We start from the raw sequence: 20,043 nt of genomic DNA on the forward strand, positions 1-20,043 counted from the left end.
CCTTTATTGTGGTTTCTGTGGGAGGAACTGGGCGAGGCAGGTTAAGCAGTTTTAGGATTGGCTACTTTTAATAATTCAGTGGTCTCTGAGCTATAGGGGCTGTCCTAAGGAAGGGTCTGGTACCTGGCCCTGGAGTGATTAGGGCAGGGGAATACTGGCCTGGAGTGTAAGAGCTAGGTAAAAGAGGTAGTTGGAAATATGGATTTTGGATTGATTGGTTTACATATGAAAGATATGATCTCAGGTTAGTTGTTTGCTGTCTCTAAGAATTGACTGGCCCTGAGAGGACCAGAACATTGAAAATACAGAAAATAAGAAAACACAATTAATAGACTTGGTTCAGCTGGGTGCAGTTTGCTGCACTCATCTAGTGTTTCTCAGGGATGAAATTGCACATAAGTAAATGAATAATTCACATTGTACTACAATTGTTTTAAAAATAAATGTTATAGCAGAACTGACTGTACAAAGTAGGATACAGTATTTGAGTCACCATTCCCTCCTTTGCAAAATTAATCATGCAAATTCTATTATATAGATTTTACATTAGTGTAATTCCTTGGGACATGACTGTATTTGTAAGCAAAACAATTTAATGGTAGATTTGATCTTGGGAAAGTAATCACAGATTTAAATTTAAATTTTAACTTAGAGAAAAATTTTGTCTTAAAGTACGTGCTCAGTGTAATTCAAGCAATTAAGCTGGGTAATATGTGGGGGTGAGAGACAAGATGGTGGAGTAGAAGGACCTTGAGCTCACCTCCTCTCCCGAGCACACCAAAATCACAACTAACTGCTGAACAAACCATCAATAAAAAAGACCGGAACCTACCAAAAAGGTATTCTATATCCAAAGACATTAAGAAGAAACCACAATGAGACAGCTGGTAGGAGGGGTGCACTTGTGATATAATCAAATCCCATACCACCTGATTGGGCGACCCACAAACTGGAGAATAATTGTATTTCAGAAGTTCTCCCATAGGAGCGAGAGCTCTAAGCCTCACGTCAGGCTCCCAAGCCTAGGCGTCCGGCATCGGGAGGAGGAGCCCCCAGAGCATTGGCTTTGAAGGCCATTAGGGCTTGATTACAGGAGCTCAATAGGACTGGAGGAAACAGACTCCACTCTTGGAGGGTGCACACAAGGTCTCGTGCACACCAGGACCCAGGGCAAAAGTAGTGATTTCCTAGGAGCCAGACCTACCAGCTGGTCTTGGAGGGTCTTCTGGGGAGGTAGCGGGTGGCTGAGGCTCACCCTGGGGCATGGACGCTGGTGGCAGAGGTATCGGGTAATGTTCTTCTGTGAACTCTTGCTTGAGGCAGACATCTTGCTTGGGTCATTAGCAGCAAGACCTGGCCCCACCCAGCAGCTTGTAGGGTCCAGTGCTGGGATGCCTCAGGCCAAACAACCAACATGGTGGGAACACAACCCCACCCTTTAGCACACAGGCTGCCTGAAGACTTCCTGAGCCCCCAGCCACCTCTAGACACAGGCCTTGACATGGCCCTGCCCACCAGAGGGCCTAGACCCAGCTCCATCCACCAATAGGCAGACACTGGCCCCTCCCACCAAGAAGTCTGCACAAGCCTCTAGACCAGCCTCACCCAGTAGGGGGCAGACACCAGAAGCAAGATGGGTAATATGTAGGAAGCAGATAGATTTGAAGTTATTTTGAAATCTACATGGAAATAACTGTTATATGCTTAATAAAATTATTTTTATTTTTTAAAAAATGAATTATCTGCTTTTATAATTGGAATTAGTTTAAAAATATCTACCCGTACCTAAACTTGCATAGAGTCTTAGAAATAAATGAAATGATAGGGTATTTAAATAGTCATTCAACAAACTGTTCTTTTTTTGATTGGCTGTGTAAAACTGTTAGGCTCTATGTATGCAGGAGCTCTAGAACCTTATGATACCGCCTGGGAATATAAGGCATGTAAACAACGAGATTATGAGCTATTTGTAATGAGGTGGATAGACCTAGAGTCTGTCATACAGAGAGAAGTAAGTCAGAAAGACAAAGACAAATACCGTATGCTAACACATATATATAGAATTTAAGAAAAAAAATGTCATGAAGAACCTAGGGGTAAAGCAGGAATAAAGACGCAGACCTCCTAGAGAACGGACTTGAGGTTATGGGGAGGGGGAAGGGTGAGCTGTGACAGGGCGAGAGAGAGTCATGGACATATACACACTAACAAACGTAGTAAGGTAGATAGCTAGTGGGAAGCAGCCGCATGGCACAGGGATATTGGCTCGGTGCTTTGTGACAGCCTGGAGGGGTGGGATAGGGAGGGTGGGAGGGAGGGAGATGCAAGAGGGGAGACATATGGGAACATATGTTTATGTATGACTGGTTCACTTTGTTATAAAGCAGAAATGAACACACCATTGTAAAGCAATTATACCTCAATAAAGATGTTAAAAAAAAAAGAGATTAAAAATATGTATTAAAATAGAGATACAAAATGAAAATTTATATAGTAAAGAGAAAGGAATCACTAATTTCAAATTGAAGTTCTGAAGCTGTATTGGAAATAGTAGGATAGGTTGGTTAAGAATGTAGACAGTATTTCAGGTGTCATGGAGGCTTTTGCTGGACATTGCTATGATTAAGGGATAGATACACTAAGAGAAAAGACTGGAAAGGAAGGATTTGGCCAGATTGTGGAGTTCTTGAATGCCTTATATACCGTTTGAACTTTATTCTTTAAGTGTTATGGTATTATTTGAATTTAATAAAAAGGTGAGCAGTAATTTTGTGACTTTTCTTAAGAATTTCCTGGGAATACCCTGGTGGTCCAGTGGTTAGGAATCTGCACTTCCACTGCAAGGGGACATGGGTTTAATCCCTGGTCAAGCAGCTAAGATCTCACATGCCGCCCAGCATGGCCAAAAAAAAGAATTTCCTGCCTTAGTTTGTACTTATATATATTAATGAAAAAATTAGAGAAACAGTAAGAAAGATGAATTGGAGAGAATGAAACTACAAACAGTCCAGATAGGAGGTACTGCATTAGTCTAGGTGAGATATGATTAAGGCCTGAACTAGGCTACCCACAGTGAATAGAGGAGATGCAAGTCTGTTGGGTTTACCAATGTATTAGCTTGATGTTAGAGGAGAAAAAGAGGAAGGGAAAAAAATTAAAAGGTCACATCTAGTTTTTTGGGTTTTTTTTTTAAACATCTTTATTGGAGTGTAATTGCTTTACAATGGTGCGCCAGTTTCTGCCTTACAACAAAGTGAATCAGCTGTACACATACACACATCCCCATATCTCCTCCTTCCTGCGTCTCCCTCCCACCCTCCCCATCCCACCCCTCTAGGTGGTCACAAAGCACCAAGCCGATCTCCCTGTGCCATGCGGCTGCCTCCCAGCAGCCATCCATTCTACATCTGGCAGTATACACAAGTCCATGCCACTCCCTCACTTTGTCCTAGCCCACCCCTCCCCCTCCCTGTGTCCTCAAGTCCACTCTCCACATCTGCGCCTCTATTCCTGTCCTGCCCCTAGGTTCTTCATAACCATTTTTTTTTTTTTTTTTTTTTTTTTTTAGATTTCATATATATGTCAGCATACGGTATCTGTCCTTCTCCCTCTGACCCACTTCACTCCGTATGACAGAGTCTAGGTCCATCCACCTCACTACAAACAACTGAATTTCGTTTCTTTTTAGGTCACATCTAGTTTTCTGACCTCGGAGACACAAGGAATAGCCATGCCATTATCCTGGGTGGGAAATGCAAGATGGATTTGCTGAGTGGAATTGTGGGGTCATGTGGTAATTCTGTGTTTGGCTTTTTGAACTGCCAAACTTTTCCACAGTGGCTGTACCATTTAGCATTCCTACCAGCAATGTGTGAAGGTTCCAATTTCTTAACATCCTCCACAACACCTGTTATTTTCTGCCTCTTTGATTATAGCCATTCTAGTGGGTATGGTATGGTATTTCATTGTAGTTTTGATTTGTAATTAATAATGATGTTGAGAATTTTTTCATGTGCTTATTGACCATTTGTGTATCTTCTTTGGAGAAATGTCTGTTCAAATCCTTTGCCCATTTTTAATTGAGTTATTTAATTGGATTAACCCAGTTAACAGTTCTTTTTAAAAATATTTATTTATTTGGTTGCACCAGGTCTTGGTTGTGGCATGTGGGTTCCTTAGTTGAGACACACAGCCTCTTTAGTTGTGGCATGCAAACTCTTAGGTGCGGAATGCGTGTGGGATCTAGTTCCCTAACCAGGGATTGAACCTGCGCCCCCTGCATTGGGAGTGTGGAATCTTAACCACTGCGCCACCAGCGAAGTCCCAAGAGTTCTTTATATGTTCTGGATACTAGACCCTTATCAAATATATTGCTTGCAAATATTTTCCCCCCTTCGGTGGGTTGTCTTCTTACCTTCTTGATTGGTGTCCATTGATGCACAAAAGTTTTTAAATTTTGATGAAGTCCATTTTATCTATTTTTTCTTTGCGTGTGCATTTGGAATCATATCTGAAAAACTGTTGCCTAATCCAGGGTCTTGCAGGTTGTCACCCATGTTTCCTTCTAAGGGTTATATCGTTTTAGCTTTTGCATTTTTGGTCCATTTGGATTTAAATTTTATATATGGTGTGAAGAGGAGGTCCAAATTCATTCTTTTTTGCATGTGGATATCCAGTTATCTCACCAACTTTTGTTGAAAAGACTTCTTTTCCCACTGAATGGTCTTGACACCTTTGCTGAAAATCATTTGACCATATATGTATGGGTTTATTGTCCCATACATTTGACTGTAAATATGGACTCTCAGTTCTTTTCTGTTGGTATATATGCCTATCCTTATGCCAGTTCCACACTGTCTTGATTACTGTAGCTTTGTAGTATGCTTTGAAATTGGGCAGGGTGAGTCTTCCAATTTTGTTCTAAATCCTTAAAGATTGTTTTGGCTATTCTGTGTCACTTGCAGTTACACATGAATATTAGAAAGAACTTGTTCATTTCTGCAAAATGACAGCTTGGAAACTGTTAGGGATTACTTTGAATTAGTTTAGGTGGTATTACCATTTTATGTGTTCCAATCCATGAACACATGATGTTGTTCCATTTATTTAGGTCTTTAATTTCTTTCAACAATGTTTTGTCATTTTCTAAGTCTTGCACTTTGGTTAAATTTATTCCTAAGTACTTTTAAAATATATTATTATTAATATTTGTTTTATTTTAGTGACATTGTAAATGGAATTGTTAATATCATTTTCGGAATATTCATTGCTAGTATATAGAAGTACAACTGATATTTGTGTATTGATATATCCTGAAACTTTGCTGAACTCATTTGTTCTAATAGTTTTTTGTGGATTCTTTAGGTTTTTCTATGTATAAGATTATGTCATTTGTGAAAAGAGATAATTTTACTTCTTTTCCAGTCTAGATGCCATTTATTTCTTTTTCTTGTCAAGCCCTGACTTGAACTTCCTGTACAATGTTGAATAGAAGTATTGAGAGCCACATCCTTGTCTTGTTCCTGATTTTAGGGGGCAAGTTTTCAGTCTTTCACCATTAACTATCACGATACCTGTGGGTTGAGGAAATTCCATTCTTTTCCTAGTTTGTTGAGTGTTTTTATCATGAAAGGGTATTGGATTTTGTCAAATGCTTTTTCTGTTTCTGTTGAGATGATTGTTTTTTCTTTCATCTTATTAATATGGTATGGTACACTGATTTATTTTCATATACTACCCTGACATTCCTAGAATAAATCTCATTTGCTCATGGTATATCTTGTTGAAAATTTTTGTATCTGTACTTATAAGGGATATTGGTGTGTAATTTTCTTTTATTGTGATTTAAAAAAAAATATTTATATATTTGGCTCTGCCAGGTCTTAGTTGTGAGTGGGATCTTTAGTTGCAACATGTGGAATCTTTAGTTGAGGCATGTGGGATCTAGTTCCCTGATCAGGGATCAAACCTGGGCCCCCTGCATTGGGAGCACAGAGTCTTAGCTACTGGACCACCAGGGAAGTCCCTCCCTAATCTTAATTATAAAGATTTTAAGTGCTTGTTACATCTAAGATGTGAAAGGTGTGCAAAAGTTTCACTTGGTTAGTCTAATTGGAGTAACTAATAAGGTTGTGTAAGTAAGGACCTTTTTTTTAATACATTTAAAAAATTTGTTTTATTTATTTTTGGCTGCATCGAGTCTTAGTTGCTGCACGTGGGGGTTTTTTTTGTTTGTTTGTTTGTTTGTTTTTTTGAGGCACTTGGGCTATTTCATTGTGGTGCGCCGGCTCCTCTCTAGTTGTGGCATGCGGGTTTTTTCCTCTTCTCTAGTTGTTTTTTCTCTTCTCTTCTCTGTCGCAGGCTCCAGGGCGTGTGGGCTCTGTAGTTGTGGCGTGTGGGCTCCAGAGCACGTGGGCTCTGTAGTTTGCGGCATGCAGGCTCTGGTTGAGGTGCGCAAGCTCAGTAGCTGTGGCGCTCAGGCTTAGTTGCCCCGTGGCATGTGAAATCTTAGTTCCTTGACCAGGGATCGAACCTGCGTCCCCTGCATTGCAAGGTGGATTCTTTACCACTGGATCACCAGGGAAGTCCCTGTAAGGCCTTTCTTGAAAAGAGTATTACCTGTATCTTTCTTTAAAATTAAAAGAAGAATAATACATGCATTTGGGGAATAAAAACTTGAAAGGTAGAAAGGATTCATAGGAAAAAAAAAGTCTCCTAAACACCCCTATTTCTGATGAATCCCTCCATAGATTACCTGTGTGTATACAGATATATTTTTTATTTTTATATAAATGGTTACATATTACTTATACACCTATATCTTGTTTTATAAAAAAAATTGAATCTTCATATCTTTATCAATGCTCAAAATTAAACAATATTCATAATACTGCCCTATGCATTCTCTCCTACCCAACAACCCAGTGACTTCTTTAATAATATTATTTTTGCTTTTCACCTTTCTCTTCATTTCAGTTTGAAGTAGTAAACAGTGGTTCAGGTAATTGTTTCTGTATTTCCCACCACTAATTTGCCCTGTGATTTTGAGAAAAGGCATGTGACCTTTTGAAACCAAATACTCTCTTAATTTCTTCCAACCTTAAACTTTTTAAATTATAATGTATAATATTTACAAGTAGGTTGAAGCACCAGGCATCAAATCAGTTCTCTGTCAATGAAGGTTGATGTGAATTCCTGCAATGTCAAATTTATCTTACTGATGACATTTCTCAGTTATTGGTAAAGTGATTTGTGTATATGTGTGTTTCTTTTGAGGGAAGACATAGTAGACAGTGTAATCTGTCTCTGCCAATTCTGTGTAAAGAGACAATTTTTCTTTCTCTAAAGTAATTGAACATTTGACTAAGTTGGCTGGTTTCTAAGCCTGAACCCTCTGAGTAACATGTAGGGAAAAGGGCGTTATGGTATTGAAGCAGTTGCTTAAGACCAACAATGTCCTTTTTGTGAAAATCTGAAGGTTCTTAAAAGATGGAATACTATGACATCATCACCGTTCCTCCAAGGAGCATTCCTCAAGTAATACTGAATATGCTGTGATTATCAGCACCCTTCCCCCATCTTCTTTCTGTGGCTTGACTGATGTTATTGTCAATTATTTGACTGTGGTTTGCAAATGTGGAGCAGTTACTTAATTCTGAAAACCCTTTTGGGTCTGAGATTTTAAAGTATATTGGGTTTTTATTCTAGTTTCATCAGCTTTCTTAGCGATCTATGTTTTAGGATTGAATAAAATGGTATCACCTACAAAAATTATGTATCTTTTACATTCAGCCCTCAGTAGCTTAATAAATGATATGCTTCTCTGATCTGTTTTTGTGGAACCAAAAACAAATTAGATCTCATTTGCTGTTCATAGGATTGTTAATGTCTTTTAATCTTCTCTTTTAGTAGGAAGGATATGGTGAGTTACAATAATGATATTTTCCCCGAAGGACAGATTAGGTATCTTTAAAATGTAACCTAATAGCCTATTTTTTGTTTTTTTTTTTTGAAGAAGATTGTATATGCAGTCTCATAGTACCTTTAAGAACTTTTTACAAATATTTATATCTTTTAAGCCTGATCTGTAGTTTATCAGGCTATATTAGTCCTGTACTTAGGGTATTCATGTACCTAATATTCATTTTCAGCAGAAATTATGGAGTTTATGATTAGGGTTGCTGTGAAAGTTCCTCTGTGCTGTTTTCTTTTCTTAGTTTTTCATGACAGCTTATAAAAATGGACAAGATTCAAATCAAGTACCTTTGTCAGTTTTACATTGATGACTCTATTGTAGCAATGTTCTGCATGGGTACAGGGCAACCAGTATGGTGCTGATTTTTATAATAAAGTACTTTACTTTTGGAAATTTGAGGATGTATAGAAAAGAAGCAGTTATGCAGTGGATACTATTAACTCTAGCTTAACAGTGTAATGATATATTTCAGGGATTTCTAACTTTATTGGCGTTCTCACTTTTTATCTCTTTCTTTTCTTTATCTCTTTCTTTATCTCTTTCTATTTCATCTCTTCTGTCTTCTAACAATCCAAAGAATATGCACAAATGTTGTTGGATTTTTTTAAATCTTTTTTCCTGGTTGTAGAAATCAAACATATGATTATTGTTGAAAATTTGGAATGTAAGAAAGCTATAGACTTGTGAATGTTTTTCAAAATACCAGCCATAATTAACTAAAAATAATCCATATGATTTTGTTGTATTGCCCTCTTTGCAAAAACTACAGTTGAGTCTCAAACAACGTGGACTTGAACTGCACGGGTCCACTTCTACGCAGATATTTTTCAGTAAATACATGTATGTACTGTCAATGTATTTTCTCTTCCTCATGATTTTCTTAATAACATTTCCTTTTCTCTAGCTTACTTCATTGTAAGAATATAGTGTGTAATGTATATAACATACAAAGTGTGTGTTAATTGACTTTATGTTATCAGTAAGGCTTCTGTTCAACAGTAGGCTATCAGTAGCTAAGTTTTGGGGAAGTAAAATCAAACATAGATATAGAAAATTCACAAAATAAATGAATTTGTTTAATAAACTATTGTAAATGAAATCCCGTATCTAAGGCAAGAAATAGAACTTTGCCAGCCAGTCCAGAATTTCCTCCATGTGTCTCTTCCCAATCACAACTCCCCCTTTCCCCTAAAGTAACCACTATCATGACTTTTTTTTTTTTTTTGCGGTACGCGGGCCTCTCACTGTTGTGGCCTCTCCCATTGCGGAGCACATGCTCCGGACGTGCAGGCTCAGCGGACACGCATGGCTCACGGGCCTAGCCGCTCCGTGGCATGTGGGATCTTCCTGGACCGGGGCACGAACCCGTGTCCCCTGCATCGGCAGGCGGATTCTCAACCACTGCGCCACCAGGGAAGTCCTATCATGACCTTTTTTTTTTTTTTTTTTTTCTGTACGCGGGCCTCTCACTGTTGTGGCCTCTCCCGTTGCGGAGCACAGGCTCCGGACACGCAGGCTCAGCGGCCCTGGCTCACGGGCCTAGCCACTCTAATGCATGTGGGATTTTCCCGGACCGGGGCACGAACCCGTGTCCCCTGCATCGGCAGGCGGACTCTCAACCACTGCGCCACCAGGGAAGCCCTATCATGACTTTTATAGTGATAACATCTGGGCGTTTCTTTATAGTTTTATCATTCAAGTATGCATCTCTGTACTCCATTATTGAGTTTTGAGAGTTCTTTATATATTTATATATTTTATCTATTTTGAGATATGTGACTTGAAATAATGTTTCCCAGTCTTTGGCTTGACTTCATTCTTTTCTTTTAAAAGTGTCCTTTGCAAGAGTAAAAGTTTTTGATTTTGATGAAGTCCAAATGATCAGTTTTGACTTTTATGGATTATACTTTTGGTGTCAAATCTAAGAACTCTTTAACTAACCTAAGGTTACAAAGATTTTCTCCTGTGATTTCTTCTCAACGTTTTGTAGCATTAACTTTTTAACACTGAGATAAATGAACCATGTTTGGACTTAATTTTTCTGTAAGGTATGAGGTATGAGTCAGAGTTCATTTTTATACATATGGATGTCCAGTTGCTATGACACCATTTTTCAAAAAAGATTATCTTTTTTCTGTGTTGTACCTTTGTCAAAAATCAATTGACCAGGGACTTTCCTGGTGGCGCAGTGGTTAAGCATCTGCCTGCCAGTGCAGGGGACGCGGGTTTGATCCCTGGTCTGGGAAGATCCCACATGCCACGGAGCAACTAAGCCCGTGCACCACAACTATTGAGCCTGCGTGCTAGAGCCCGAGAGCCATAACTACTGAGCCCACACGCCGCAACTACTGAAGTCTGCACACCTAGAGCAATGCTCGGCAACAAGAGAAGCCACCACAACGAGAAGCCTGTGCACCGCAATGAAGAGTAGCCCCCACTCGCCACAACTAGAGAGAAGCCCACATGCAGCAACGAAGACCCAACCCAGCCAAAAATAAATAAATAAATACATTAAAAAAAAATTGTCTTGACTAATTTGGATTCTTTGCCTTTTTATGAACATTTTACAATCAGTTTTTTTTGATATGTACAAAAACATTCTGTTGGATTTTGATTGAGATTGCTTTGAATCTATGAATTGTCAAATTTTTAAATCAGTTGGGAAGGATTGACCTTATAACAATATTGAATCATTCAGTTCATGAACATGGTACATCTGTTTAGTCAACTTTGATTTATTTCATCAGGGTTTTATCGTTCTTACTATATAAATTCTACTCAAATATTTTATTTTTTTTATTATTTATTTTTTGTGTGTGGTACTTGGGCCTCTCGCTGCTGTGGCCTCTCCCGTTACAGAGCACAGGCTCCGGATGCGCAGGCTCAGTGGCCATGGCTCATGGGCCCAGCCGCGCGGCATGTGGGATCCTCCCGGACCAGTGCACGAACCCATGTCCCCTGCATCGGCAGGCGGACTCTCCACCACTGCGCCACCAGGGAAGCCCCTACTCAAATATTTTAGACTTATATCTGAATATTCCATTTTCTTCCCTTGCTGTTTTATATGTTCCTTGGGGGTTTTTTGTGTACACAGTAATGTCTGCAACTAGAGGTGTTTTTTTTCTTCCTTTCTGTTATTTATTCCTTTTCTTTCTTTTTCTTTACTTATAAAACTTCTAGTGTGATGTTGGATAGGAGTGATTATAGTGGAGATTCTTACCTTGCTTTCCCTATATCTTTAGGGGAAAGCTTTCCGTCTTGAATCATTAAGTATTGTGTTAGTTGTAGTTTTTTGTAGATAGCATTAACCAGGTTAATGCCGTTCCCTTCTATTCCTAGTTTTTTGAGAGTATTTACCATGAATGGATGTTGAATTTGTGAAATCCTTTTTCTGCCTCTGTTGATATGATCCTGTGTTTTTTCTTCTTTAGTCTGCTTAGAATGGGAGAATTATGTTAATTTTTGACTGCTGAATCAGCCTTGCATTTCTGGGATAAATGCTACTTAGTTGTGATGTAGTATCATTTTTATATATTTCTGGATTTGATTTGCTAATTTAAAAACATTTTTTATTGAAGTATAGTTGAATTACAATGTTGTGTTAATTACTGCTGTACAGCAAAGTGACTCAGTTATACATATATATACATTCTTTTTCATATACTTTTCCATTATGGTTTATCACAGGATATTGAATATAGTTCCCTGTGCTATACAGTAGGACCTTGTTGTTTATCCATTCTATATGTATCAGTTTGCATATGCTAATCCCAAACTCCCAATGCAACCCTCTCCCATCCCCCTCCCCTTTGACAACCACCAGTCTATTCTTTATGTCCCTGATTCTGTTTCTTTTTCATAGGTTCGTGTCATCTTTTATTTTTTAGTTATTATTATTTTTTTAATTTATTTATTTGGCTGCACGCAGAATCTTTGTTGCGGCATCCAGGGTCTGTTTCCCTGACCAGGGATCAAACCCGAACCCCCTGTATTGGGAGGGCAGAGTCTTAACCACTGGACCACCAGGGAAGTCCCTGTGTCATCTTTTAGATTCCACATATAAATGATACCATATGGTATTTGTCTTTCTCTTTCTGACTTACTTTGCTTAGTATGATAATCTCGAGTTGCATCCATGTTGCTGTGATTTGCTAATATTTTGTTGAGGATTTTAGCTATTATCTTCGTTAAGGATATTAGTCAGAAATTTTCCCTTTTTTTTCTAATGTTCTTGTCTGGTTTTGATAGGGTAGTTGTGGCCTCATAAGATTAATTGGGAATGTTCTCTCATAATTTGAAGAGGTTATGTAGAATTGGTATTATTCTTTTAATGTTTGATAGAATTTGACAATGAAACTGTCCAGTTTCAATGGACTGGAGTTTTCTATGTGAAAATATTTGAATTTAATTTCTTTATATACATATGTCTATTCTTACCTATTATTGATTATTTCTTCTTGATTGAGTTTTGGTAGTTTATATCTGTCAAGTACTTTACTTCATCTATATTATCAAATTTATCAGCTTAGAGCTGTTCATTGTACTTCCTTATCCCTTTTAATGTCATAAGGTGTATGGGAATATTCCCCCCTTTGATTTCTGTTTTTGGTAATTTGATTCTGTTCTTGTTTTCGTTGGTTAGTTGGGCAGAGGTTTCAGTGTTATTGATCCCGCTGTCCTGTCCCCCCGACCCACACACCAAAAAACAGCTTTTGGTTTTATTGATTTTTCTCTATTGGCTTTTTGTTTTCTAATTTCATTGATTTCTACTCTCTTCTTTAGTGTTTACTTCCTTACATTTATTTTTGGTTTTATTTGCTTTTCTCTTTCTAGATCCTTAAGGTGGAGGCTTAGATTATTGGTTTGAGATCTGTCTTGTTTTTCCAATACAGAATCAGTGTTTCTATGTAAACACTGCATTAGCTGTATCCTACAAGTTTTATGTTGTATTTTTATTTTCACTCAACTCATTCTTTTCTAATTTTCCTTGAAACTTCTTTATTGAACCATGGGTTACTTGGGGAAAAACCAAGTCTTTATGTGATAATTCCAACATGAGTCATTTCAAAATAAATTTTTTTTTAAGTTATCTTTCTGTTACTGATTTTAAGCTTAATTACACTATGGTCAGATTACTTATTTTATATGAATTGAAAATTTTCACGCTTAAGATATGTTTTATGGCTCAGAATATGATCTCTCTGTGGGACTATCATATATGCACTTGAAAAGAATGTATATTCTGTCAGGTGTAGTATTCTGGAAATGTCATTAGGTCAGGTTGATTGATAGTGGTGTTCTACAGTGTTGTTCTGTGTGTTTTCAGACTGCTTTTTCTTTAAATTTCTGAGAGGAGTGTTGGTGTCTCCCAGTATAATTATAGACTTGTCTTGTTTCTCTTTTCATTTGTATCAATTTTGCTTCATTTTATTTGAAGCTCTTTTGTCAGTCAGGTGAATACAAATTTAGGATTTGATAGTGGAATCCTCTCATTATATAATGTCCCTCCTTATCCCTTGTGATTTTCCTAGTTCTCAAGTCTGTTTTGTCTGATATTAATGTAGCCACTCTAGATTTCTTTTGTTTAATATTTTGCATTTCTTTTAGAGCAGATCTGCTGGGAACGGATTCTCTTTGTTTTCCCTTAGGTAAGAATCTCTCTCTTTCTCTTTTTTGGCTTTCATTCGTAAAGAAGATAGATAAAGGATTCTGTTCTGGGTTGGCAGTTCTTTCCTTTTATCACCTTTAAAAGCTATTATTCTACTTTCTGTGGACTTCATTGTTTTTTATGAAAATCTGTGGTCATTCAAATTTTTGTTTATTTTTGTTTTTTAGCATTTTGATTATGATGTGTCTAGGCCTGATTTTCTTTGAATTTTTCCTGTTTGGGGTTTACTGAGCTTCTTGAATCTCTAAATTTATATCTTTTGTCAAATCTGGGAAGTTTTCTGCCATTACCAAGAAAGTTTTTTTTCTCTACCAATTTATTTTTCCTCTCCTTATATGAATGCCAGTAATGTGAAACTTAGACAATTTGATATAGTCCTATGAGTTACTAAGGCTCCATTCATTTCATTCAATCATTTTTTCTTTTCCTCAATTTAGATAATTTCATTTGCTCTCTCTCCAAGTTTACTGACTCTTTCCTCTATCATCTATGTTCTGTGGTTGACCCCATGCAATGATTTTTTTTTTAAATTTCTGATACTGTATTTTTCAGTTCTGAATTTCCCATGAGGTTCTTTTTTTATAGTTTCTCATTCTCTGCTGAGAATTTGTCTTTTCAGTTGTTTCAAGGGTGTTAACCATCATCTCATTTATTATGATTATAATAGCCACTTTAACGTCTTTATGTGGGGATTTCCCTGGTGGTGCAGTGGTTAAGAATCCGCCTGCCAATGCAGGGGATATGGGTTTGAGCCTGTGTCCGGGAAGATCCCACATGCTGCAGAGCAATTAAGCCAATGTGCCACAACTACTGAGCCTGCGCTCTAGAGCACACGAGCCACAACTACTGAGCCCACACACCACAACTACTGAAGCCCGCGTGCCCTAAAGGCCATGCACCACAACTACTGAGCCCACGTGCTACAACTACTGAAGCCCATGTACCCATAGCCTGGGCTCCACAACAAGAGAAGCCACCACAACGAGAAGCCCGTGCACCGCAACAAATAGTAACCCCCACTCGCTGCAACTAGAGAAAGCCCGAGCACAGCAACGAAGACCCAGTGCAGCCAAAAAGAAAAAAAAGTCTTTATGTGATAATTCCAACATGCATCATCTCAAAATAAGCATCTGTTGGTCCTCTTTTCCCTTGATAATTTGTCACATTTTCCAATTGTGTGTGTGTGTCTGTTTTGTGTGTTTATTTGTTTTTGCATGTAGAGTAATTTCGGATTTTATCTTGGACATTTTGAGTATTGTCATTTCTGATCCTGTTACTGTCCTCTGGAGAGTGTTGATTTGTTTGTTTGTTTTAGCAGACACCTACCAGTTTAGATGGCAAGTTGTCTCACTTTCTGTGGGTGGTGGCTCTAATATCAGTTCTGTTTACAAAGCTTTGTTGTGCTCTTTGGATTTGCCCTGCATTGTGCCTCTCAGTGATAGTCTGGGACTTGGGCAGTGGTTTATATCATAGATTAGTTCTCTTTAGCGTAGCCTCTGCTGCACCTCTTTGAGACTGTTTTACACAAACGTAAATCATTATTTGTATTGGTTTGTACACAGAATTAGGGGATCTCTTTTCCAGCTCTCTCCTCTCCATGATTTCCCCCATACTCTTCAGTTTCCAGTGGCCTTTTTCCCAGTTCCAGAAAGACAGGTTTCTCTCAGAGCTTTTACACCTCTGCATTGTACAGTTCGCCATAACTGGGGCTGCCCTTAAGTGAAGTGGGGAAAGAAGAGAGAGGAGGAAAAAAAATAATGGGAATTCCCCTAATACTTTTTGGATGACAGAGAGTCTGTTTTCCCAGTTTTTCTGGCCAGAGAGATTGGTTTTCTCATTGGGTTTTTCTGTTGCTGGGGCAGTGCAATTCTGTGGCTGAGGAGAGAAAAGAAAAGACCAAAAGAAGGCATTTCCCCCCACAATCTCCACATCACAGGGTTCCCTTTTCCTGCTCCTTTGGACAGGGGGAGAATTTCTTTAAGTGTTTTCTTGTCAGCACCCTGAACATAGTTTTGTAACTGAGGCCACACTCTTCTGTCAGAGACGGGAGATAAAGGAGGAAAATGGAATCAGAAAACTCGTGGCCATACCCATTATTCTTCAAGTTTTGACTTCTCTCCCCAGTCATTTGTATTGCCTGTTTATGGCATGTTGATATATATATCCTTTGGCCATTTATATTTTGGTGGATTAGGTATTTGATTAGTGATTTGGATGATACTCTATCTTTAAGGAATAATAATAACGCTTAATTTTGGGTGCTCTGGATGTTTCAGTTTTTGCGTTCAACTCAATTTTTTGATATACAGATTTTTTTAATGCATTAGTCTTTTGTAAGTTAAAGTACTAATAGCCTTTTGGATGTTCTCTATATTTGGAGTATGTATTCTTCTAGTTTAAAAAGTATTCTATTTTATTTTTCTCAAATTTAAAATTTTTTTAAAATGTTGAAAGTGGTTGCTATAAAAATTCAGGTAATATAGATGTCTAGGTTAACAAGTAATGTTCTTCACAGCCCTACTTTATCAGAGAAAATAATAACATTTTAATACATATCTTTCCATACCTTGTTTATAAATTTGCTATATATATATCTTATATATAAATATGTATATATACACATATATTTATATACTTATATATACACACATATATATATATTTAAAATTAATTTTTAATATTTGGCTGTGCTGTGTCTTCGTTGCGGCACGTGGGCTCCTCTACTTGTGGTATGTGGGATTTCAAGTTCCTGACCAAGGATCGAACCCGGGCCCCCGGCATTGCGAGCATGGAGTGTTAACCACTGGACCACCAGCGAAATCCCTACATATATTTATCTTAGATTTTAAGACATTTATTTAATTTTTTTAAAGTTATTACTTTAATTGAGGTATAATATACATAAAGGCATCTATTTTAATATAGTTGGAGTTTTGACAAGAGTAATTCACTGCTGCAGTCAAGGTAATAGAAGATTCTATTACCCCAGAAAGTCCTTGTGAGCCCTTTCATGGTCAGTTCCCCTTTTCTTCCCCCAACTGACCCCAAACAACAGTGACTCTGTCACAATACTAGTTTTGCCTATTTGAGAATTTTTCAGGGGAATCATACAGTTTTTACTGTTTGGTTTCTGGTTTTTTTGCTGGAGCATAATGCTTTTGAAATTCATCTAGGTTGCTGCATGGATCAGTAGTTTTATTCCTTTTTATTGCTGTGAAAAGAATTTCATTGTGTGAATGTATCACAATTTTATTATACATATATTTGTTGATAGACGTTTGTATTTATGCAGTTTGGGGCTATTATGAATAAAGCTGCTGTGTACAAGTCCTTTTGTGTGCCTTTGTTTTCATTACTTTTGAGTAAGTGATAACTAGTTAAGGAACTGTTCCATCTCATAATAAATGTTTATTTAACTTGATAAGAATCTGTTAAACAGTTTTCCAGAACAGTTGTATCATTTCAAATTCCCATCAACAAGGTAATGAGTTCCAGTTCTTCACTTTGGTTTTTTTTGATCTTTTTATTTTTTTGGACATCTGTATGGCTTATGGGATCTTAGTTCCCTGACCAGGGATTAAACCTGGGCCCCCTGCAGTTGGAAGTGAGGAGTCCTAAGCACTGGACTGCCAGGGGATTCCCCTAGTTCCTCACTTTGTACATTTATCATTTCTTATATTTTGTATAAGTATTTTTGATATGGATTCTCTAAGTGGGAATTTTGTGTGAAATGGTAAGTGCATATTTGATTTTGCTAGATTTTTCTCCACAGGTTTTGTACTGTTTTTGCATTACCACTGCTACTATATGAGAGTGCAGATTTCTCTTCCATCCCACCATCAGTGTGTGGTGAATTTTTGCCATTCTGATAGGTACAAAATGAAATCTTAGGATAGTTTTAATTTGTATTTCTTATACTTTGAGTGATGTTGAATGTATTTTCATAGATTTCATGGTTGTTTCTTTTCTTCCTTCCTTCCTTCCTTCCTTCCATCCTTCCTTCCTTCCTTCCTTCCTTCCTTCCTTCCTCCCTCCCTTCCTCCCTCCCTCCCTTCCTTCCTTCCTTCCTCCCATATCTCCTCAGGGTTGTTGTTGTTGGTGGTGGTGTTTTCTTGGGGGAGGGGTGCTGTTTTTAGAAACTACCAATTAAGAATGTAAGAATGTTAGGTTATTGTCTTTTTTTGCTTGTTTTTTTGAAATTCTTTACATATTAGGAATGCTAACCCTTTGTAAACGTAAGTTTCAGACATTTTTTTCCAAGTTTATCGTTTGTCCTTTTTGTCTGGAGTGTCTTTTTCCATGGCCCCTTCTCCCAAGTTTTTTTTTTTTAACCTGTTAAATATATCTGTCTTTTTCCTTATTGTTTTGGATTTGGATCATAGTTAGGAAAGTTTCTACATTCCCTGATTACAGAGGAACTTACATTTCCTACTAGTACTTACATAGTTTCATTTTTCTAATTTTTGCATTTCTGATCCATATGTAATTCTGATATTACAGTTTGAGGAACAGGTGTTATTTTATATTTTTCCAAATAGCTATTGGGGTCTCCCGGCAACACTTATTTTATCAAATACTTTTTTTTCTTCATTGATTTGAGAGGTTTGTTTAAGCCATTTAGCAGTAATGGTTATGTAAGGTATGTGATAGGGATATCATTATATAATTCTTATAATTTTTTCCGAATGGGTTCTTAGTTTTCTTAACAAAATTTATTTCTTCTCCTTTAATTGTATGCTGAATTCCGAGATACACATACATGGGTTTGTTTCTGGACTCTTTTAGATTAATGGTTTACTTGTCTTATTTTAACATTCTACTGATAGCAATAGATTTGTATTATCTTTCGGTACGTGGTACAGCAGATTTTCCAGTTCCTTCATTTCTTTTTTCTCTGATTTTCTGGAGGGTGCTGTCCTTATGAATTTACTCTGTTTCTCTACTATTAACTTAAATATTTCGCATATCATATTCTCATGTATACTATTTGGTAAATATTTGTGGAAACGAAATCATTTTAAGGGGTGTTAGAGAAGAATTAAGTGTGTTCTTTTAGTTCAACAAATATTTATGTAATATTAACTGTTGGAGGTATGGTGTAGGATGTAGACAGGTAATATAAAGATGAATGAGACACATTGTGCCTACCTGTCTAGTTAAAATTTTGCACATTACATTTAATCTAAATCTTGAAAGATTTTGAGTGGGAATTTGTTAGGCAGATAGGAATATGCAAATCATGGAACTGGTTAGAGAATTTTAATGTAAAATAATTCTGGTAATAAAGGTACTATAACTTGATCATTCAGAGTTCTTAAATAAGTCTTAAGTAACACTGCAGGTTTTTAAAAAATAGGTGGATTAATTGAATAATAATACTTTGTATGGAATTTACTTCAATCTTCTGTGATCACATATTCTTAGAACTATAATTGAAACACTTTGCAGGGAACTTGCAGAGCAGGAAAATTGGTAAATGTATATGGAGCAGCCTAGAAAGTGTGTTAGAAATGAAATACAAATTAATAATTTAAATGTTTTTATTGCAGTGGAGTGTTAATTTAAGGAGGTACAAAAGACATGTAAATATGTTTTATGTAGTTACAAGGAAGTTTTCTACCAAAAATTAAAATTGGTTCAGTTGACTTCACTAAAAATGAGACCAGTAGTTACCTGCTTAAAAGTTGTGTGAAGTGGGGGAGAATTGACTAGAGTCTAATGAAATCAATTAGGAGGCAAATGAAATACATTTTGGAGGGTTTTCTTTTTTTTTTTTTGATTGGTGAATTTATTTAGGTTAAAATAGCTGACATTTAATGTAGTGCTTACTATGCCTGAGTACTAGTCTATGCTTGTATTTATTAACTGATTTAACCTTTACAACCACTGTATTAGGTAGGATATTATTTTCACTTTACAGATTAGGAAAATAAGGCTACTCAAGTTCGCAGTTTATAAATAGTGTTGCTAGGATTCATATCCAGGTAGTAACATTCCAGAACCTAGGTTCTGAAGTTTCTCAGTAATGACAGCCATTTTTTAAATTGGGTATCTGATATAGAGGAACTGATAGCAGAACCACCAGGGAATTTATTGGTTATCTGTAATGTCTACTTATCTAATGCAGCAGATTTGATAAAGGCCATATTTTAATGTGAATCAGGTTTACAGGGGAAGCAGTTGTCTGCATTAAATTCATTACTTTCTCCTACTGCATTTTTCTTTGGAATGTTTGTGTTAGAGTTGATTGAACACTGGCATATGGTATCTGAAAGGAAAAGAAAGACAGCTAACTGAGTTAAATCCTTTGTGTATTTTCTTATATTTGAAAATCATCCTGTTGTTAGAAACCTATTACTGGTACATCTTAAGTTGTCATGCATGTTTTTTTAATGGTCTG

General features: G+C 37.0%; 1 protein-coding gene across 1 annotated transcript in view; it reads left to right on the plus strand.

Moving 5' to 3' along the window:
- The window catches only part of TAOK1 (TAO kinase 1), a 153,748-nt gene that overhangs the window by 35,586 nt on the left and 98,119 nt on the right, over positions 1 to 20,043 (plus strand). The gene's annotated exons all lie outside the window — the stretch shown is intronic.

The sequence above is a fragment of the Leucopleurus acutus genome (genome assembly GCF_964270905.1).
Source record: "Leucopleurus acutus genome assembly, chromosome: 19".
Classification (NCBI taxonomy): Eukaryota; Metazoa; Chordata; class Mammalia; order Artiodactyla; family Delphinidae; genus Leucopleurus; species Leucopleurus acutus.